The sequence below is a fragment of the Meles meles genome, chromosome 20 (genome assembly GCF_922984935.1).
Source record: "Meles meles chromosome 20, mMelMel3.1 paternal haplotype, whole genome shotgun sequence".
Taxonomy (NCBI): domain Eukaryota; kingdom Metazoa; phylum Chordata; class Mammalia; order Carnivora; family Mustelidae; genus Meles; species Meles meles.
This window is the reverse complement of record NC_060085.1, coordinates 35,207,802-35,231,177: the sequence shown is the minus strand read 5'-3', so window position 1 is coordinate 35,231,177 and position 23,376 is coordinate 35,207,802. Positions and strand designations below refer to the sequence as shown.

Here is a 23,376-nt window from a genome sequence, read left to right as displayed (position 1 = left end):
CTCAAACTCTCTCCTTCCTTCCCCCAAACACACACTGTCCAGGAGACAGGTTTGAAGTTAAATTTTTGTTGAAGTTCCATAAACTCATTAATTTCTATAACCTTGAAGTAAGTTTAAATAAAAACACATTCCTACTAAAATTATCCTTTATCAACATCAAGCCTATTAAAAAAAACAAATAAGAAAAATGTTGGCTAAACATTATATATTAAACATGAACAGAGCTTTGGAATTCAGCTTTTTTATGGAAATTGATCTGTCTTTGCACTTGTGTACCTCTCTGACCTTGTTGACATTGAAAACAAAATAGCCAGTTAATGAGCAAAATTAGTTTATTCAAGAATAACTATATAGCAAAAGAACTGCACCTCAGGACATGCAAACTATGGCAAAGCGTAGGTAAATCCAGGGAGCAGACGAGAAGAGTATTATTTCATAGAGGAAAGAAGGCAATTGAGAGAAGCTATTTGAAACAAAATTTTATCAGAGGAAAGCAAGAGTTCAGATTTGTAACAACTTTTCATTAGCTAAGTTGCAGTGATTCTTACTGGCTTGGTTATTGATGGGCAAGGAGAAATCTTCCTTCCTCCTGTTAGGTTATGTAAAGTAGCCTTCCATGAGTGGTACCTGGGAGGGTACCCCCTTCAAGACTTCCCAACTCCATTTAAAATGAGTTTTCCTTTATTCATTTTTATAACCTTTAAAGTCATAAATGTTAGAGCCACTCAAAGGCAATCACCATGCCAACCTTATCTGAAAAAGCAAAATTTATGAAGGTAAAATCATTCCAAAATTGAATTAACAGGGGCGCCTGGGTGGCTCAGTGGGTTAAGCCACTGCCTTCGGCTCAGGTCATGATCTCAGGGTCCTGGGATCGAGTCCCGCATTGGGCTCTCTGCTCAGCAGCGAGCCTGCTTCCCTCTCTCTCTCTGCCTGCCTCTCTGTCTACTTGTGATCTCTCTCTGTCAAATAAATAAATAAAATCTTAAAAAAAATTGAATTAACATTGGATGACAAAACAAGGAGCATACTAGAAGATGCATGTGCTCTATTGAGACTGAAAATATTGTTTTGATGATGTGAAAAGAAAAGAATGCTTTGGAAGTTGTTCCTAATTAGACAGACATTTGTCTAATCTAATTTATAGCTGAAGGATTTTAAATGGCCCTAAAGCTTCTTCAAATTGGGGAAAGTTCCTGTTTTGTTGGTAAGATACATACATCTTTACAAAGCCATGTGCCAAATAAATACGGGCTTCTCTGGAAGAAGTCAGCAGTGGTTGCTGAAATTTAAAATACATTTCTGGACACTTGTCAACATAAGAATATCTAAATTTTTTAGGTTAAGGATAAGCATTTTGTGACACAGTTCCCCCCATAAATATATTGCTTACTATAGTGACATCATCCATCCTGAATTACAAATTAATTCATTCCAAGCATTTATTCCTCTGTGATGTTGCGATCCTTACAATAAGAAATTTATGGTTCTGTTGAGCTGTTGTCCCAGTTCCCTGCTCTTTTGGGCATTGAGGACTTACTGAGAGACTCCTGCCTTAGCTCTTAGGGATATCAAGTTCCAGCTTTGTTGATGAGTGAAATACTCTCTCAGACACTTGGGGCAAAGTCTCCTTTCAATGCTGAAAAAGATGACAAACCAGATCCTTTTCCTTAAAATATAAGAGAGAGTATAATAGATTAAACACAATGTAATATGGGTCAAAATGAGGACAGTCCATCCTTCACTGCTCCTTTACTAAATTTGTCCACAGGATGCCCTAGGATTTAAGGTGTCTGTGTATGGAGACATGGTCGAGGCCAAGATCTATTAATTTAAGTTACCTTAGTTTTGATAACTTGTCTACACCATGCAATTTTGAAGTCACTAGTTTAGTGGCATCTTGAAGAGCATCCATTGGTTATTGGTTATCAGTTGTTGGTTACTGGTTACTGGGGTATATAACAGGTGCGAAAGAGTGACAAACATGTAGAAAAGGTGAATGTAACCAACCATCTATTCTCTTCCCATCGGGTGTGCTGAAACATGAGCCCTTGAATGCTTGGTTGCAGGCATGCTAAGGAAGTGACAACATTTGTCCTCTTCATACAACCTCAAGTAGCCTCAACCATTTGCCCCACGTGCTGTATTTAAAATGATCATTTTTGATGTGTCCCATGATGTGAAAATGTTAGAAAGAATTGCTCTTAATCAGTGGTTCTTAACATTTAGCATACATCAAAATCACTTGGAAGGCTTAATAAAACACATTTCTGCTCTTCTCTCAGGCGTTCAGATTCAGTAACTCAGGGGCCTGAGAATTTGCGTTTCTAATAAGTGTCCAAGTGGTGCTGTTGCTGCTGGTCTCGTAACATGTTTTGAGAACCACCACTCCAGATGTTCTGAGAAACAAATAAAAAACCCAGTGGAAGAAGAGGAATGTCAAAAAATCTCAGTCATGCCTTGCCTTATCTTGGATTGCAGCTGGATATGAAAAGGAGAGTTTGCTCTTCAATTATTTTTTTCAAATCTCCAATTCTGTGAATCTTGTGCAATTTGTGATACCTCTGATCCTGTATTTCTCCATCGATTTTTCCATATCCTTATTTTCACAATCTATTTTCCATAGACTTATGGACTCATTCTGACTTAGGACTTAGGACTCATTCTGACTCAACTGTGGATTATACCACTCATCAGTTTTCAAAATTGAATTAATTTAAACTTAAATCTTCTGCAATCTTAGGTAGGTTGAACCATCATCTCAGTTTGCCCAGGACTATAGAACACAGGACTTTCATTTCTATAGTTAAGAAAGTCCTGGGTAAGCCAGGATAAGTTGGACACCTTACTTAGCAGTTTGGCTAAATTTTGGTCAGATTTACACATAATGAGAATGTCCCTTTGTCATCTAAATCACTTAAGTAATACCCATATTAAGAATGTACTGTATTCTCTTTATTCTCTAAATACAATTGAATAAATAAACATAACAAACATCCTTTTCTCTAACATATCTTACCATTATGCTGTCTTCATAGTAAAAAAGATTTATTATCTATTGCCTTTACCAGATCATTAGAATCATTCAAGAAGGAAAATGGTTGTTAATGCTGTAGATCTCCTGTATATCTGGTGGGAAAAAGATCTTCGACTTTATACAGTTTTCTAAAAGACAGATTTGAAACACTAAATTAACCTTGACCTATAGCCAAAATTGGCTCTTAAAATTCACATGTTTGGGGGTAAACAAAACCATTTATTTCTGAAGGCTTTCCATCTCATCTCCTGGGAGATTAATTCCATGAACTTTGCTAAAATAGTACGATTTGCCATCAGCAGGAAAAGTGTAACAAATTAATTATAGATGTATGTTAAATTACTTTCATTACCATCTCTGGTTTAGGGATAGGCTCACGTGACTGGAATGACAGATCAAAGTCTTTCAATCCGTCCCCATAGCAAGAGCTACTTTTGTTCTGCTAATAATGCAGTTCTCAGATAAGGGAAGAAGCTAAGCTCTGATTTGAAGAGCTGTTCACAGATTCCTGAGGAAGTTCAGTGTGAGGTTTCAAGTATACACGTGGATATAATCTTGATTGTCATGGGTTCCACTAGCCTCAGGTTTCAGGGGTCACATAAATACTAAGATTTTTGCCAACTTCAACCCCTCAGTTTTCAGCTCTCACTGCTCACTTTGAAACTTGTGGAATGCCTTGGGATTTCTCATATTTCTCACAAGCTACTCCCCAGCTCTACTGCCAAACCCTCCCAGTTGTTCCTACTAGCTGGTAGTGGGTCTGGGCCTTAGGGATTCATGTTATTTCTTAACCAAAGAAACTTCAGCTCTTTACAGTGAAGCTAAGGCTACAATTCATGGAAGATATAGAATCTTACCTTAGCCACTTTGTGAGACGCCAAGCAACTTAATATACTTCAACCTCAGTTTTCAGAGGCAGGATAAGCAAATCAACAAGGGCCAGGTCATATCTAAAAATAGAACTCCAATCTACAATCTGCAGCAACCAGCCCAGGAAGCCAAACCCCAATTTCGATAGCAATCAGCTCAAAACAGTCAGTACTTAGTCAATAAGTGATATCTCCTTTAATATGTGTGCCTGTTTCCAACTTAGGGTCAGAAAGAGAAAGCCAGATGTGCTCCCCTAAACCCGTTCTGTAAGATGCGCTGCTTCTACTCAGCCTGTCTCTGGTTTCCCCATGCGAACAGCCTCCAAGCAGTGCATACTGGAAGCCTTCCCTTTTTCTACTTCAAAGCTTTTCACTTCTCTGCCTGCCTTCCAGTATCTCCTAAAGGCAAGTGATGGTAGCTTCTCTCCTATGTATAGCAACCTCTGAATAAACAGTCTTTGCTTTTTCTACTTGGGTGGGTCTTTGTGTCTAGGTTTTTCTTCTAGGGGCGCCTGGGTAGCTCAGTGGGTTAAAGCCCCCTGGGTGGCTGAGTGGGTTAAGCCTCTGCCTTCAGCTCAGGTCATGAGCCCAGGGTCCTGGGATCAAGCCCCACATCGGGCTCTCTGCTCAGCGGGGAGCCTGCTTCCCCTCCTCTCTCTCTGTCTGCCCCTCTGCCTACTTGTGATCTCTGTCTGTCAAATAAATAAAATAAAAATCCTCAATAGGTTTTTCTTCTGTAAAAGAGGGATTTGGAAGGAAAAAATTTTTAAAAAGAGCCAGAAGGGGTCTAAGGATCATTAGCAGAGCACCTGTAACACTCAGAGAGCTAGACAGGTTACTTGCTGTCTCTTAAGAAGCTTGGAGGAAGGCACATCTGTGCCCCACTCCCTGATTATTTATCTGTTTTACAAACAGCCAGCCTTATGTCAGCTTAGACAGGAGATAGTTAAAACAAGATTTTAAAACTGGAGACAGATGCAACACGAAAAAAGAAAACACACACACACACACACCAGAAAACAAACAAAAACAACCATATAACCCAGTTTAAAAATGGGAATAGAAGGTGCCTGGATGGCTCAGTGGGTTAAGCCTCTGCCTTCAGCTCAGGTCATGATCTCAGGGTCCTGGGATTGAGCCCCGCATCGGGCTCTCTGCTCAGCGGGGAGTTGCCTCCTCCTCTCTCTGTGCCTGCCTCTCTGCCTACTTGTGATCTCTCTCTCTCTGTGAAATAAATAAATGAAATATTTTTTAAAAATAAATAAATAAATAAAAATAAAAATGGGAATAGGACCTGCATACAAATTTTTCCAAAGAAGACATACAGCCGGCCGAGAGATACATGAAAAGATGCTCAATACCACTAATCATGAGGGAAATGCCGATGAAAACCACAATGAGATACCAGCTCACACCTATCAGAATGGCTAAATATCAAAAAGACAAATAACATTTTTGTGAAGAGACAAAGACTGAGCGGTGCCTCCACATGGCTGACCTCGAGCAGTAGCTGGATTCTCCACGTAGAACCCAGGAGTAGGAGATGCAGAATCCAATCTCTTCTCTCTTCTCCTTTCCCCCTTCTGGTTACAAATCACTTGAAATATATAAGTTAGTGGAACTTTGCTTGAGTTTTTCAGCTTTGTGAGGAAACTTATCATCAAAGAAAATGACCAGCAATGCCACCAACAAGACAGATCCTCTCTCCACGAATTCCTGTGTTTTCACTGGGATTCTCAATCCTCTTGTGGTCACGAAATCTGTGGTCTTCTCGAAATATGGCAAAATTGTGGGTTTCTCTGTTCATAAGGGCTTTGCTTTTGTTTAGTATGTTAATGAGAGAAATGCCCAGGCTGCTGTGGCAGGAGAGGATGGCAGAATGATTGCTGGCCAGGTTTTAGATATTAATCTGTTTTCAGAGCCAAAGGTGAACCAAGGAAAAAGCAGGTGTGAAATGATCTGCAGCAGAGATGCACGGGTCAGTACCAGAACACCCCTCTCCATCCCCTCTACTCAGCTCCTCTTATGACTTGGACTGTGACTTTCAATGAGGTTATTATGACAAGATGTATAGTTACCCAGCACATATTCCTCCTCCTCCTCCTCCTCCTGCTTGGGCTGTAGTTCCTTCAAAATGCCAGCGTGTATTAGGAAACACCTCACGAAGGTGCAAAAGTGGCTTCAATTCTAAGAGTGGACAGCGAGGATCTTCTTCCAAGTCTGGAGAGTTGAAAAACGATGACCTTCAGACCATTAAGAAGGAGTTGACCCAGATAAAACAAAAAGTGGATTCTCTACTGGAAATCCTGGAAAAAACTGGAGAAAGAACAGAGCAAACAAGGAGAGGTGAAGAATGGTAAGTCAGAAGAGGAGCAGAGCAGCAGCTCCCCGAAGAAAGAGGAGACGGATGTGAAGATGGAGTGTGGGAGCGGGTACAGATGACTCTGCTGAGGAGAGGGACCTGCTGGATGGTGATGGTAATGAAGATCGGGGGGATGGCCAGCTGGAGTTGATCAAGGACGGTGAAAAAGAGGCTGAGGAGGGAGGGGATGGCAGAGACAGCGCCAATGGTGAGGATGACTCCTAAGCACATGGTGGGGTTTAGAAATCTTGTCCCATTATTTCTTTACCTTGGTGCTTGTCTAAGATCAAAATATTCACCAGATCCTCTCCCCTAGTGTCTTCTTCAGCACATGCTCACTGTTTTCCCCGTCCTTGTCCTTCCCATGTTCATTAATTCATATTGCCCTGCACCTAGTCCCATTTTCGCTTCCTTTCACACTCCTAGTAGTTACATTAAGTCTTATTTGATACCTCTTTATGACTTACCAACAAAAATGATGTGTGGTTTTTATCAACTGTCTCCAAAATAATCTCTTGTTATGCAGGGAATACAGTTCTTTCCATTCATACATGAGCTCAGTAGTTGCTTCCCTAACTGCAGAGGCAATCACATGAGTTGAGTAGCACCTGAGAGCAGCTTTGAGGTAGAGGTATGTATTATACCCTGGGTGGCTCAGTGGTTTAGGCCACTGCCTTCGGCTCAGGTCATGATCTCAGGGTCCTGGGATCGAGTCCCGCATCGGGCTCTCTGCTCGGCGGGGAGCCTGCTTCCCTCTCACTCTCTCTGCTTGCCTCTCTGCCTACTTGTGATCTCTCTCTGTCAAATAAATAAATAAAATCTTTAAAAAAAAAAAAGTGCTATGTGGGGCTGGTCAACACAAGTGTACCATTGTGAATGAGAGTTGGCATGTCAAATGCGTCCTCTAGAAAAATAATTAGTGTAATAGTCTTAAGATTTGTTTACTAAAGTTGATACTGTGGGTTATTTTTTATGAACAGCCTGATATTTTGGGATCCTTTTTTCTCAAAATTAAAAGTCCTTATTAAATCAGGAATTTGGGGGCGCCTGGGTGGCTCAGTGGGTTAAAGCCTCTGCCTTCGGCTCAGGTCATGATCCCAGGGTCCTGGGATCGAGCCCCACATCGGGCTCTCTGCTCCACGGGGAGTCTGCTTCCTCCTCTCTCTCTGCCTGCCTCTCTGCCTACTTGTGATTTCGCTCTGTCAAATAAATAAAATATTTAAAAAAAATCAGAAATTTGGAGGGGAAAAAAGGACAAATAACAAGTATTGGTGAAGATGTGGAGAAAAGGGTACCCTTATGCATTGTTGAGAATATAAATTGGTATAACCACCGTGGAAAACAGTATAAAATTTCCTCAAAAAGTTAAAAATGGAAACACCATATGATCTAGTAATTCCACTATTGGGTATTTTTCTTAAAAAATTGAAATGCTAACTCAAAAAGATATATGTACTTCTTTTTTTTTTTCTTTTTTTTTTCCGTAAGTTTTTTTTTTCCCTTTTTATTAATTTTTTCAGCGTAACAGTATTCATTCTTTTTGCACAACACCCAGTGCTCCATGCAAAACGTGCCCTCCCCATCACCCACCACCTGTTCCCCCAACCTCCCACCCCTGACCCTTCAAAACCCTCAGGTTGTTTTTCAGAGTCCATAGTCTCTTATGGTTCGCCTCCCCTCCCCAATGTCCATAGCCCGCTCCCCCTCTCCCAATCCCACCTCCCCCCAGCAACCCCCAGTTTGTTTTGTGAGATTAAGAGTCATTTATGGTTTGTCTCCCTCCCAATCCCATCTTGTTTCATTTATTCTTCTCCTATCCCCCTACCCCCCCATGTTGCTTCTCCATGTCCTCATATCAGGGAGATCATATGATAGTTGTCTTTCTCCGATTGACTTATTTCACTAAGCATGATACGCTCTAGTTCCATCCACGTCGTCGCAAATGGCAAGATTTCATTTCTTTTGATGGCTGCATAGTATTCCATTGTGTATATATACCACATCTTCTTGATCCATTCATCTGTTGATGGACATCTAGGTTCTTTCCATAGTCTGGCTATTGTAGACATTGCTGCTATAAACATTCGGGTACACGTGCCCCTTCGGATCACTATGTTTGTATCTTTAGGGTAAATACCCAGTAGTGCAATTGCTGGGTCATAGGGTAGTTCTATTTTCAACATTTTGAGGAACCTCCATGCTGTTTTCCAGAGTGGTTGGACCAGCTTGCATTCCCACCAACAGTGGAGGAGGGTTCCCCTTTCTCCACATCCTCTCCAGCATCTGTCATTTCCTGACTTGTTAATTTTAGCCATTCTGACTGGTGTGAGGTGATATCTCATTGTGGTTTTGATTTGTATTTCCCTGATGCCGAGTGACGTGGAGCACTTTTTCATGTGTCTGTTGGCCATCTGGATGTCTTCTTTGCAGAAATGTCTGTTCATGTCCTCTGCCCATTTCTTGATTGGATTGATATATGTACTTCTATGTTTATTGTAGCATTATTTACAATAGCCAAGATATGGAAGGAACTTAAGTGTACACAGATGGAGGAATGGATAAGGTAGATGTGAGATATATATATAGATATATCTATGTATATCACTTAGCCGTAAAAGAGGCTGAGAATTTGCCGTTTGCAACAACATGGATGGACCTAGAGAGTATTATGCTAAGTGAGATAAGTTAGACTGAGAAAGAAAAATACCATATGATTTCACCCAGTATGCAATCTAAAACAAAACAAATGAACAAACAAACAAAAGGCAGAATCAGACCTATAAATGCAAATAACAAACTGATGGTTGCCAGAGGGGAAAAGTGGGGGAGAATGGGCAAGATGACTAAAAGGGAGTGGGAAATACAGGCTTTCAGTTATTGAGTAAAGAAGTCACAGGAATAAAAGGCACAGGATAGGGAGTATAGTCAATGATATTGTAATAGTGTTGTGTGGTGACAGATGGTAGTAGCTATACTTGTGGTGAGCACAGAATAGCATATAGAGAAGTTGAATCACTGCATCATTCACTTGGAATTAATGTAACATGGTATATCAGCTATACTCAAAAAAAATTAAAGATAAAAACTGGAAATAAACTATTGGCATCTCTACAGAACAAAAGCTACAAAGTAACCTCTGCCCCTCCAGAGTTAAAAAAAAAAATAGCCCAGTGAATAGAAAATCAAGCCCAACAGGTCACTGAAGGAATATCTAGTAATCCTTTTGCTCATTTCTAAGTTTTAGTTATTTTCTGACAAAGACTTTGTCCAGATGAGAAAGCCTGAGGTTTGGAGAGGTTCTGTAACTGGCTCAAAGTCACAGGGCTCTTTGGTGTTAAGACTCAAGTAAGAACTAGTGATTCTGGACCCTGAAGTCTCTGTGAAAGAATAGTGGCCAGAGTCTTACTTTGCCTCACCACATCTTATTCCACACATCGGGTATAATTGGTGCCTGTCTCCTGCAGACAATCCACAGAGAGAGCATCTTCTATTTCTCTCTGCCTGTAGGTATGAGTGGCCCACTCAGGAGGGTGGCTGGAAAGACCTGAAAGTTCATATCCCTGGAATGACCCTCAGGCAATGACAGAGAAGTATTGATGGATAACTAGGATTCATACCGAACTTCCCTGTCCTCGATGAGATATTTCTGAGAGATCAGAGAGTCTCCAGTAAGAATGAGGTCAGTTTGCCCTCAGTAGTAGCTGATCATTAACATACGCTCCATTGCCATCCATCCCTTCCCTGTCTTACTCCCCAGTCCTTCCCCATGTGTCCTGGGATTACCTCTCAGATAGGTTACTTGCAGCCAAATCCTGGCTCAGGATTTACTTTAGGAGGAACCTAAAAACCAAGACAAAGAGGGAGCCTGGTTTTAGAAATAATTCAACATTGCAGATACACTCATCAAAACGTCCTTTGTCTACAATGGTTTGAATGAAATGCAAACTTTATAATCAGATAAGAAAATGACAGATGTTGCAGAGACTACAATTCATCAGGAAAGATTCCTTTTAATAAATCATTTGTCATCAAATTACATAGTTTTCCTTCTGAGGGTTTTAGAGCCAGAATTACAAGTCTGTGTGTACATATATGTGTGTGTCCTCAAACCCTTTAATCCTGCATTGATATTCAAAATAGATCATAGAAAATTAATTAACCTTTGATGATTGTACATTTCACTCACATTTAAAAACAAATACTTTAGAATTTTAATACAAAAGATAGTAAAATCACAATTTCAAAGACAACATAAAATAGCTTGTGAATACCTTGATACAAGAAGCTTCAGAAATAGACATAAATAGCCCTGAGATCATAAAGAAGGGGAGTAGAAAGCAGAGATGAAAAAAGTACTTAATTACTGAAATGCACAATTACACTCTCAGAAGTAGATCTTCAAGCAAAATATTGATAATGATGAATGATACTGTATTAGTACCACCTAAGAATCTGGGACTTCCCCAGATGTCTCATGTGAGAATTGGTTGTCTCGTCTGTGCAAATGCACTCAACCTCATTAAAGCGCATCATAAATGTCTAATATTCAGTCCTTCCCCAACATCAGTTACTGTCCAATGATAAATATTGAAACAAATTAGGAAGTATACATTCATTTGTTTGGATGTATATGTACGCAAATTGTAATGTGTGTGTATATCCTAATTACAAAATATACCCATTTTAGAAAGCACATAAACATTTAGAAAAAGACAAGTGACCCCATGAATATACTCCAGAAGTTAATCTTTCAGCATATATAAGCCATATTTATTATGTTTTTAAATAAAACACATTTATATATGTAAATGCACATACAGAACAGAATTTGGTTCAAAATGTATTAACTATTTGATATCCTGAACTTTTTACTTATGAGTATTTTTCCATGTCATAAAATATTTATTGAAATTGTCTATTGACTTCTATCTCACTACATTTATATCCCATAATTTATTAAATTTCTCCTATCATTAGACATTTATGCTGTTTGCAAATATTTGCCATTATAAATAAAGCTGCAATTAACATCTTTATTTATTGCCTTTGTCTCTTGATTAGTCTCTTGTAAGCAGTTACTACAAGTGGAATTTTCTGAGACATGATGATGACACATTACTAAATTATATATTATATATAAATTATAATTATATATTATATAGTCTTGTAATATGTAAGAATTATTATTTAATCACATACTTAACTTTGTATATTGATATTTAAAAATTTTGTTTGCATTGATACATGAGGAGTCTCTCAATTCTTAAAGTTCGATAAATTTACTTATTACTGAATATTTATTTATGTCATTTTACCCCCTTCTCTCTATAATTTTAAGGGTTCTATATATTTTCACAGTATTATTCCTTTGTCTTCATTTAAGAAGTATTACTTTAGCATTTACTTATACTAATCTTTATGGTAAGCCCAGGAGATAGGGTATTGAACAAAATAGTAATATCTTCTTTTCTCATGAAGCTTACAGTCTGTGGGAGGTGGACAGTTGAACAGATGGGTTTAGAGGAGGAGCACAAGGTGTTATGGAAACTTAAAGGATTAGCTCCGCAGAAGAGTAAATATAGCAGACCGGACACTGGTTATCCTTAAAACTCCTGCTTACCAGGTTGGCCCTTGGATTTCATGAGTTCCAACCATTCACTGATAAGAGTGGCTTAATGTACCTGAGCCACTTGTACACAGAATGTGATGTATGCTGAACACTTGCTTTCCTCCTGGGAGTCTGAAACCTTGGCACATGCCAGGCAGAGGCTGCCCACATGAGCAGCCCCCAGGAAAAACTCTGGATACTTAGTCTCTAATAAGCTTCCCTGGTAGGTTACAGTTCACATGGATTGTGACAACTTTTTGGTGGGAGAGTTCAGCATGTCCTATGTGACTCCACTGAGAGAAGACCCTTGAAAGACCTTGTTTCCTCTAGACTTCACCCTAGGAAACTTTTGCCTTTGTTGATTTCTGACTTTTTGCTGTAATAAATCTTAGCTGTGCAAAGCATATAACTTTGGAATCCTCTTGGAGACCATGGACATAACCACCTAAAAATTAACACTGCTTCACCCCCTCCTCGCAAAACCTAAACCAAGACCTGAAAGGATCACACCATCTCAAGCAACTTAACCATGTCTCAAAACAAAGCTGAAGAATAATTTTACAGGGGGGGAAAATAAGATTTAGCACCCAACTAGCTAAAATTCTCCAATCAAAACATACCAAGTTCACAAAAAAAGGAGGAGAATGTAACCCATAACGATGAGAAAAATCATTCAAAACTCATCTAGAAATCACACAAGTGATATGCTAATAGACAAGGACAATAGAGTAGTTGTTTAACCAGTCCATATATACAAGAAGATGGAGGAAAGATTGAACATATTAAGTAGAGACTTATTTAAAAAAAAAAAAAAAAAAAAAAAGGACCCAAACCAAACTACTAGAGATGAAAACTATAATGTCTGAGATGAAAAATACATGTGATAGGAAAGTAATTACAGATTGGACATTGCAGAGGAAGAGATTAGTGAATTTGAAGACATAGCAATAGAAACTACCCAAAACAAATCAGAGAGATAAACAGCTTTAAAAACTGAAAGAAGTATCAGTGAACTGTAGGAAATTTCAGTCAACCAGAATATGTGTAAACAGAGTCCCCAAAAGGAGAGGGTAGGAAGGATAAGGAAAAAGCATTTAAAATGTTCATTTAAAAAATAAAATAAAATAAAATGTTTATTTTTACTTTTAATTATAGTTGAAATATGTTAGTGTCAGGTGTATAACATAGTGATTCAACGACTATATATGTTATGAAATGCTCACCACAGTAAGTATAGTTACCATCTGTCACCATACAACATTATTATACTATTGTCTGTATTTCCTATGCTTTACATTTCATCTCCATGACTAATTCATTTTATAACTGAAAGTTTGTATCTCTTGATCCTCTTCATCTATTTCATCCAACCTCTCCCCAACCCTCCCCCTTATTCCACCATGTTTCCTCTGCCCATCTGAAAAATTTTGAAAATGCACTAAGTGCCACAAGAGAGAAGTACGGAGGAGATAGCTACCCATGAGGCAACTTTTGGCCGGTGAGAGATGAGATTAACAGGAATAATTAGTAATATCCCTCTTAATTCCTCTTTCTCTTGGACTGTTTTGAAATACCTGTATTCTGTGCAGTCTTTCAAGAGGTAACCTGCTTGGGCAGGTGACTATGTCGGTTTCTATCCAGTGAAGAAATGGACAGCTGAGTGACACACCACCCTGTATTTCCTTTCCATCCTTTCTTGACTGACATTTCTTTTCTCCCACTCCCACTGCCCTGGAATTATATGTCCCTGGAAAACATTAGCATTTAAGTATTACCCCAAGTTTCAGTTTTAAGGGGACCCCAACTAGGACAGTGCAATTCAAGAAAGGAAAATATCACATAGGATAAGATGAATGAGATAGGCAATTGAAGACCTACCAAGAATGGAGAATGTTGATGTGCTATGGAAAATGGGTATGGAATAAGAATATAAATAGGACTGTTGGAGAAAATACACCAGCTGTCTGAGGTCAGCAACCATAAACCTGTATTGGCCCCAGTCTGCACAGCTCTGTCCATCTAGCACTTCTCAGTAATCTGGGTATGTGGCTGGTGCACTCTGAGACTCGTCCAAATGTAGTTTTGGTAAGTCAGATGTAAGGGAAGACCAAGAGATCAAGGAGGTTAAGGATATTTGCAAGGTAGTGATTGAAGAGAGACACATTCGAAGGTAGACAGTGAATAGTGAAAAAAAATTTAAGAAGGTGGTTGGAGGGGAGTCAGAAAGAATTATAGGTTTTAGTATGGAACAAAGAACTGAATGCTTAGGAAGAATGGGGTGTCCTAGAAGATGTGATCTGAATGTAGACTGTCTGCACTGACCGTGTCAGATGTGGGAGAATGTCACGGACACACGTGAGAGTGTGGTTATAAGTGGGTGGTTGAAGTGGTGTCAAAGCAGTCCCACCAAAAGTTACTGGAGATGTAAAACCAGTAAAGCGAAAACTAGAAAACTAGAACTAACTTTTTAGAATATTTGGTTGATCTTGTCATGTCCTTTCATATTCTTTAACTGGACTTCTTATTTTTTTTACTCAATATAGACCAGTTTTCTTCATGAATTTTCCTTCACTTGCCTGTGTTCAGAAGAACAAAAAATATGTTTAATAAATAGAAGGTGAAATGAGTGGAAGAAGGGACAAGATAAAGAAGACCCTCGTCAGCAGGCGGGGAGGGGTGGGAAAAGGTGGGTGCAGGTGAACAACTCGCTCCCCTGGTCTCAGTCTGATTTCCCTCATACGTAAAATGAAAACACTACTACTTATCTCATGAAGTTGTTTTGAGGATTAAATTAAGCAAATGAAATTAAGTATGTGACGTTTGACGTAAGAACTTAATATAATTCCCCAAACTGACATGGGTCTAAACCCCATTCTGTTAATATTTTCATATACTAATGCAGTTTTAATGCTAGATTATAAATGGGTATTACTGAAGGATGAAAAGAGTAATTTTTTAAAATAACACAATCAATAACAAGCAACTGTTTTCTGGGGTACTATCATAAAAGGTGTCAGGCTTAGCTAGTAAATATTTCTTAGACCGACTTTATTTGGTAACTCCCTTCCTGTAAGTAACAGCAACCAGTTTGAACGTCAGAGAGATATTCTTCTTGGAGATTCCTGATTACCTGTTTACAAAAACCAAAACAACAGCAACAACAAGAACCCCTAAAATGTAAATGATGTTATTAAATCAAAAGGTTGTAAGTTAAAGCTTTCGTTTCCAGTGAAGAGGGAATAAATGATCTAAATACCGAGGCTAACCCTTGCCAAAGCAGAGCGAGCGGGCATGACTGCAGAGGCATGATCAAAGGAAATGACTTACGTTCAACTCTACTTCTGATCTTTATTTCCACGTACTCAAAAGGATTTCTCGGCCTCAAAATATAACCTACTTCTCGCTGCCTCCCTCCAAGGTTTTGTAGATGCCCAAGTGAAATATTTCATGTACAATTTGAATTTTATAAGTACTCCACAAAAAGGAGATATCATTCATCAGGGACAACCTGGCCAGCTGGCTTATGTTTTTCAGTTACATTTGGGCTTTCAGCTGTTGCTTGGCAAGAGCCAATCTCCCCTACTTTTTTTTTTTTTAAATCATTCCTAAAACATTCTAGTTTACCAGATGGTTTCCTTTACAATGGATAGCCCATTGTTTGCTGTTCACTGGAGTCATTATTTTCCCAAAGTTAAAAAAAAGAAAAAAAAGAAAGAAAACAGAAAACAAAACAAAAACATACAGAATACAAAATGGACCAGCTTCTTTCATAAGGTAGAAAGTTTATCTAATATAAAATGAGCATCGAACCTAGCACATTCAGTTGCATAGTGAAGACCCAGGGATTTACTTGAAAAGGAGCCAAGTGCATTTAAAATTCTTATGACCCAGCAATGGGCAGTTCTGGGTTACATGCATATTAATCAACAGGGACTGCTGGGAACCCAGATGTGCAGGTGTTTTTCCTACATAAATGTGCGTGTAAAAATGATTTGCATATTCAATTTCTTGTGGCAACTCATTGGATCAGCCTGTAGTTGGGTGATTTCCTGAAAATCTCAACTGAGAGTCTTCATTAATTTAGGTTATTTATTTATATAGGGGAAAAAATAGAAACAGGAAAACAGCCTCAAAAACATAAAGAAATTCTTGGTTTCCTTGAAAACAATGTGGGCCATGTTAATTATACAAAAAGTCTCTGGCACATAGGATAATAAAAATAATCATGATGATACAAATATACATTAAGGAAAAACTAAACTGCTGAGTAAGTTCTATAAACTGTGGGTAAAATAAGAGCATGAAACTCAAGATAAAATGGTGGCAAGTGATTTTTGGTCTAAATAGTTGTAGAAATTCTCATTGAACATGGGTAGACCAAAGAAGTTATATATAGGATTCTCACTGAAAACCATTTACTATCAAAAGTATATTTCACTCAAAAACTGTAAGATTGAATAAGTAACCTGAAAGATGATAGCTAATGGATTCTTAATCCATTCTCTGGTTGTTGAGGGGCTCTGGCAAGCATTCTTAATACTCTGTTATTGTGTGTGTGTGTGTGTGTGTGTGTGTGTGTGTGTGTGTGTGTGTGTGTGTGTTTAACGACCAATAAGATCATTGATTTCTTTCCCCACAAAATGAAAAATCTTAGGCTTGTCATGATGAGCACTGAAAAATGTGTAGAATTGTGGAACACTACATTGTACAGCTGAAACCGATATAACACTGTATGTTAACTATACTGGGATTAAAATTTAAAACCTAATAAAGAAAAGTGAAAGAACAGCTACATTGTGGGAAAGAGTCAGACTCTTGTCAATCAAGGCATCTGTTCCACAGTTGATCTCCTTGACAAATTTAGCATTTTGGCTATGATGGGATGCATTTAGGTACTGGAGGTATAAATTATTCCCAAGATATGCTCTTGAGCTTACCACATGAAACCAAAGAAATAAACCCTACTGCCTTTTTCAAATAGTCTTTTATCTCGTTCTCCAGCCAGAATCTCACATATAATTGAGAAGAAGCCAGCCCCCAAGAGTGCATGCTATATGACATTCTAGGTTCAGAAAAGAGATCAGTAATTGTCAGGAACTGGGGTGAAAGGGATATATTGAATACGAAGAAGCACAGGGAACTTTGGGGAGTGGTAGAAATGTTCCCTACCATGGTTAGTGACAGTCATATGATGGTATGCAAATTATACCTCAATAAGCATAATTTAAAAATCACATAAACACTCTTGCCATGGATAATCAGAGTGATTTAATGTGAAAAATCTTGAACTCTTTGCCATTTCTTCCCCCACTGAACATGTGTTCACTCAGTGACCATAATTTAATCATATCCACAATTGTTATTTTAGTCATCAGTGCTGAATTAAGATCAGGAGGCACATTATTGAACATCCTTTCCACTGTGAATGCAGCAGTGTGCAGGTTAGCATCCTTTCCTTCCCTGAGCTGTGCCCTTTAGGCTTCTGACATCGCCCTGTTCCATCAGCACTGACCACCGGGTACCTTTTCCAAGTCTACATCTGGCAAGCGAAATGATCATTGGCTAAATGACAAGTCTCTTCTTATATGGCACGGGTGGCAGGTGGAGAGCAGAATAAAAAGTCATTGAGCATCCCCTCATCCTATAGGCACTAGGTGCGTGTTCACAGAGGAGATTTCTATTCTGCATTTTTAACGGTTTCATCCAACTTAGTATGCATACATGTGTTGTTTCTCTTCCACATTGCACATTACGGAGATCGAAACGTTACCCAACACATAAAGCAGTGTGCCAAGAGTTGTTTCTCCTTTCCACCCAGATATTATATGTCACTAGATGTATGACACTATATGTCGTATACCCAAGCTTTTTGGATAGAGTATGGCATTTACCCTTTTTGGCGGTAAGGAAAGCAACAAACGTGAAGGCATATCCTCAGATTTTCTTAGCAGACAACATGATAAACATTAAGAGAAAATATTTAGATTATCTTTTTAGCTCATATTCATACTCCTACTGTTTGAGTAAATTCCTTATACTTGAAGATTCATTTGTCCCTATATAATGAGGTTCAAATCCTACATTCACCCCCAAGGGCAATTCATTACATCCACAGGCCTATTCTGAAATAGCATTTATGTAATTATTGTATTGGCACTTTTATGCATCAATGAGCCACTTATGAGCCATGGAACGATTTTTATAAATTACAATTCTAGTACAGTATAACTGCAACAAAGAAAAATGGGAAAATAACAGATGTAAATGGTAAGATTTAAATGATGTGTAAACACATTAGAGAAATTACCTGCACCCTGTTAACTAAGGGTTAACGGGGTGAACTGGTCAGCCTTGTTTGGCCCAGACCTCATAGCAGATGTGCTGAGATGTGTAGCACATTTCCATAGCATTCATACCTTGCATTTCAAAACCATTACATGTATTGACGCAAAATACGTTTTTGCCTTTTTTTTTTTTAAATCATGTGTGCTATTATTTTTAACTCTGAAATAAGCAAACTGCCCACAGGGCCCTCACTAAGCCACCTGGACCCCTGCAAACTACAATTTGACAACTTTTACGCCAAAGAACTTATTCTCTTTGCAGCTGAGGAAACTAGATCCAGTCAATTAGTCAAGTTCTTTCCCCAAGGTCACAGAGCTAATTAATCGCAGCTGGCAAGAAACCCCGCCTCCTCATCGCCTGCCTGCCAGGACAGTACCCTCCCTTTGCACCACATACCCACTGCCCCTTAATTGATTACTGGCAGTCTGCCTCTTTTTGGGTTCTCCGACCTCCATCAATGTCCGTATCACATAGAAGACTTGTTACAGTACAGATTCCTGGGCCTCACCGCAGATTTTCTGATTCAGTAGTTCTAAGTTAGGGCGAAGGATGTGCATTTCTAGTAAGTTTCCTGGTGATGTTGATGGTATTGTTGCAGGGACCACACTTGGAGGCACTGATGTCTTGCTTCCCTCTGACTGTCCTCTAAAACAATGCTTCTCAAATTTTGACTTGTGTCCAGATCACTTAGGGATCTTGTTACAAAAGAGATTCTGCATCTGCAATGAATTCCTAGGGAATGCCAGTGCTGGTCCTTGGGCCTCATGCGCTTCCACCTTCGTTGGTCCTTCGATCCACCAGGGGAAAAACTAGAAACATGCAAGTTGCACAGAATCCCTCAAATGCAGTATGGCTTCCAAGAGGATGCGCTTGGATACACACGGGAAACAATCCCACCAATCTCAGGAGGCAGGGCATGTCATTCATTTCCAGTTCTTCTTTGTCATCACAACTACCACTACCCAAGGGTCTTTAAGCTTGACTAGTGTGGTCTCTGTTTTAAATTCTCCTTTCCTTTATAAGGCAGGGTGTCTCCCCAGGGGATGGAACCCAAATGCTTGTGTGAAAGGAGAGTGTAGGGGGTGCTAAACTACTTGTATTTTGACCTGGTACTAAGCCACCCGTCTTTTGACCAAGGATTACACCTGCTTTACCATATTGCCTTTTAAACTCCAGGATCCCTAACAAAAGAATCAGAGCAGGTGGGTGGGGCTTCAGACCTTCAGATTCTAGCTTAGCCTTAGGATCAAAAGTTGTTCATGGAATAGCATTTCCCCCTCCCCCTTTCCTCTTCTTCCTCCCTCCTCTCTCTTATGCTTTACCAATTGCAATTTTGACATTGGTTTCAAAGCACCCCTAGTTTTCCATCCTAAAAGCACTGACATGTCTGCCTTATGCAGACTAAACTTAAGCAAATGGCTTATGCCTTGGCATGCTCCTTTTTATTCATTTCTTAACTTTTTCCAGCAATACTACATGTCATTCATCCAGCAATACTTTGTGTCATTTTATCACTAACACTTACTATGTGTTGTTCTTAAAGAAATATTTACTGTCCTGTACTAGACCTTGGGGATTCATGGCAATATGACCCAGATCATACTTCTGCCTTTGTAGAGATTTACACTCATCTAGAGGGCATGGGGAACAAACTAACAATATCAATCCATTTCCTAATGTGCCATTTTGTGGCAAGTACAGAGAGAACCTAATACAGTCCGGGTTCGGAAAAGCTTGAAGAAGTGACCTCCCAACTGCTCTATCCTGAGGGTGAAGAGCTATTAAAGGGTTTTTACCAGTGTAGGTGACCTGATCTGATTTGCATTTTAGGAAGATCACTCCGTCTGCTGTTTGAAAAGGCTGGAGTAAAAGGGACAGGGAAATCAGTTAGGAGAAAAGAAACCCAGAAATGAGAGAATGGTCCCCTGAACTAGTGGCGGATAGAAAGAAAGAGACATATTCAAGCCACAGAAGATTGAGTCAATGAGACTTAAGAATTGAGTGCTTTGGGGGTGGTAAGGGAGGGAAAAATGAGGATAATTCCCAGGAATAAGGAGAGATTCCATTTGTTGGATGCTGTGTAGTCAGGCAGGGTAGAGTGGACCTATTTTACCACTGAGGTCATTAAAGTTCCAAAAGATTACTGCACGCCCCAAGCCCAAAGAATTAATGAGTGAATGATAGAACCCAAGTTATCTTGATACTAAAGCCATGATCCTGATCAGTGTTGTTAATTTTGGTTTCAATTAATTGTTAGCTTCCTCTGGCTCTGAACACAGGCTGCCTGAACGTGAATCCAGTTTTCATCACATGTAGTGGTGTGACTTCACCCAAGTTACTTACTCTCATTAAACTATATACTTCTGGTGTATATAATAAAGATAAAAATAGTTCTGACTTGCTGTGTTTGTTTAATGCCATGCTCGGCCCATGTAACCCCCCATAAAGCTGAGACACTGTCATCATTTTATCATTTAGCAGCTACTCCTCCTGGAGTCCCAGGGGTATTTATTGGTGTGAAGGTGGAAGGACCCAGCTCCTCCATGGTGCACAGAGGCACGAGCAATGTGGCAAGCACCCTTGGCTCTCAGTCTGTTTGCCACCTTCTCAAGGGCTCACCTGTCCCTCTTCTTCTCCCAGATCTCTAAAGGAGGAGTCCTCCATGATCCACTTTTTGGATTTGTTCTCTTCCATCTACATCCTCTCCCCATGTGATCGCATCCGTTTTCACGACTTTAAATGTCATCTAAGTCCTGAGCATGCTCATACTTCATTCTCTGCCCTCTATCCTCTGCCTTATAGCCCTATACATTCAACCGCCTCTTGGCATCTCCACATAGATATCCAAGAGTCCAAAACTGAGCTCCCAACTTTCTTCCCAAGCTCCCTCCTCTTACAAACTACCGCTTTTTTAGTTGATGGAAATTCCTTTCTTCTATATGCTTAGCCTAAAAACAGTCGTTATATTGGACTTCTTTTTCTTGTACCCCACAGCTAGTTTGTAGCAAATCCTATTGGCTATGGCTTCACAATATAACCAGTCATCCTCCTGGCCACCACCTCTGCTGCTACCGCTCTTATCGAGCCAGCTTTGTCACTCCCTGGATTCACACGCTGGTGTCCTCATTCACCTTTCTAGCTACAGAATATGTGCGACGAGGCAGCCATGGTGATGATTTATAGCAAATCAGATCATGTCCGCCTCCAAGGGTATATATTCCATGATCCAAACACCCCCCGTGATCTGCACCCCTGTTATCTTTTTACCTAATTGCCTACTGTCCTCCCTTTCACTAACTGCTTCAGCCCCATGGGCATCATTGTTGGTCATGGAACTTATCAGGATGCTGTCATTGCAGGACCTTTGCCCTTGATGTGCCCTTGGCCAGGAAAGCTCTTCCTCCAAACACACAGCTATCTGCCTCACTTCTGAGTCCTTACCCTGCTCATCTACTGGGGGAAGAGTTTTCTGGTCAGTCTTTCACATTTTCCTTACTGGTAGTAAGTGGCCTGAGTGAATTTATCATTTTGTTCACTGCTGTGTCCTCAATACCTAGAACAGTGCCTTACACAATTGTCCCTTAATAAATAGCTGTTGAATGACTGAAGCCATTGAAATTTTCTGCTCTGAGTTCACTCCTATTTTACATGAGATATCCGTTTGACTAATTCTGCAGCACAAAACATCTCATTTTATAGCTTCAGGTAAGCAAGAGGTCCCGCAGCAGCAAGGAACTGGCTCACTTTTCTGTCCTGGGCACACATTTTACACTGCTTGACTTTGTGCCAATCCAAGCTGTTAGCCATCCCCCGACCCCCTTTTTTTTTTTTTTCGCCAACTGCTACTCCTCTACGGTTCCCTGGGGCTTCTTTCTAGTCAAAACTACCTCTGGAGGCAGGTTCCTCCAAGCTGTCTCCGCCTCTTCCTCATGAAAATTGTACAGAAATGTATGCTTTGTACACACTAGAAATAGCTACTGCCCCTACTTGCAAATCAAGCTCCTTAAATAATGGACCTCACTGTGTCTATTGAAATTAGTTACTGTCAGCTCTGCGCAGTGGCAGTATTGTAGCCAATGAGGTTTATCCGAGGCACGATTATTGCTAATTGAAATCAGTTACTGTTGCTGTTTTAAAACACAATAATTTTGTAACATTCTTAACTCTCTTTGAAATGACAAATAGGAAAAACAAAATGCAAAATATTAATAAGCTGTTCTTAAAAATGGATCATATGAAGTTTGAAAAGCAGTGATGATTACCTTTATAAGAAATACAATTATGGACATTGCTGATGGACATTGGGGAGGGTATGTGCTATGGTGAGTGCTGTGACTTGTATAACACTGATGAATCACAGACCTGTACCCCTGAAACAAATAATATATCATATGTTAATTTAAAAAATATTTTTAAAAAAATTTTAAAAAGAAGTACAATTAACTCGAATCTTTTGTATTTCTAGCCACAAATATGCTTCATATTTGCCAATCTAAACCATTTCTGAACAGTTCATGTTCTAAAGAACAACTCTGAATTATTTTTTAGGAGGAAAATGTGATGGTCACATTTCATAGAGTACATCAAATATTTGTGGAACTATACACAGGTTTTTTTCTCATTGTTAATATAGAGTAGATACAAAATAGCAAGTGTGATAAGAAAGGGTCCCTGTATTGCATATGATAAATATTTCTAAATACTGATAGAGGTATGTATCTGAAATGGTACCAAACTACATTACAACTTAAAATGTTTAACAGTTTACTACTTAAAATTGTTGACCGCACAGGGGGTCAAGGATTTCCTCCTAACTTGAAATGGCTAGAATCTAAAATACTTCACAGTGAATGTTTTAGAATGCTGGGTTTAGGGGCTGGGGTTCTATCCCCTGGAATAATATGGTTTCAATTCCAATATGTTAGCGCTACCTGTTGGCTGACATAAGGATATGGTGAATTTTTACTAGCTGCATGTAAATTCAGAATTAATCTCAGCACAGCTTTTTGAGCCTAATTATACCTGTATCATACTTCTCAAACCAATACAGTCCTAGTAACACAATATTTGTCATGTGAGACTTTGATACCTAAAAATGGAAAACTATGAAATTATTGATAAAATACCAAATCTATGTGATTTTCTTGTATCACTC

At 39.3% G+C, this 23,376-nt stretch overlaps 2 pseudogenes; both read left to right on the top strand.

The window, feature by feature from the left end:
• Positions 1-5,575: 5,575 nt before the first annotated feature.
• LOC123932914 lies at positions 5,576-6,493 on the top strand (annotated as a pseudogene).
• Positions 6,494-22,268: 15,775 nt separating this feature from the next.
• LOC123933321 lies at positions 22,269-22,399 on the top strand (annotated as a pseudogene).
• Positions 22,400-23,376: the final 977 nt, after the last annotated feature.